This window comes from Gavialis gangeticus, unplaced genomic scaffold, assembly GCF_001723915.1.
Source record: "Gavialis gangeticus isolate Ggan-Ray unplaced genomic scaffold, GavGan_comp1, whole genome shotgun sequence".
Taxonomy (NCBI): Eukaryota; Metazoa; Chordata; order Crocodylia; family Gavialidae; genus Gavialis; species Gavialis gangeticus.
The window spans coordinates 30,355,174-30,355,441 of NW_017729028.1; the positions used below are offsets into that span (position 1 = coordinate 30,355,174).

Sequence of the window (268 nt, forward strand, 5' to 3'; positions counted from 1 at the left end):
AGGGGAGGCCCAACAGAGCGGGGGGAAGAGAGCACAGTGTCCGCGGCGCCCCTCCCCCCCGCGCGCTCAGTGGACGGTGCGGAGCGGACCCACGGCCCCGCGGCTCCCCCGGGGGTCAAGTGAGGACGGTAAGGGGGAGCGTACCATGTGCGGCGGGGGGCGGGGAGGGCAACTCTGTGCTTGGGACAGCACCACTTTGCGGGGGGGCAGGACCAGAAGCTGAGATATGTGGGCATGCTGGGGGGGGGGAGAGGCACCCGGCATTGGA

The 268-nt window shown here is 71.6% G+C and overlaps 1 protein-coding gene across 2 annotated transcripts in view; it reads left to right on the forward strand.

The window, feature by feature from the left end:
• Positions 1 to 12: 12 nt before the first annotated feature.
• EXTL3 (exostosin like glycosyltransferase 3) overlaps positions 13 to 268 on the forward strand; it is a 231,004-nt gene continuing 230,748 nt past the window's right edge. For both annotated transcript variants that reach the window (XM_019520885.1, XM_019520884.1), the window contains exon 1: positions 13 to 128. The gene's annotated coding sequence lies outside the window, so the exon portion shown is untranslated. The remainder of the gene's footprint in view (positions 129 to 268) is intronic.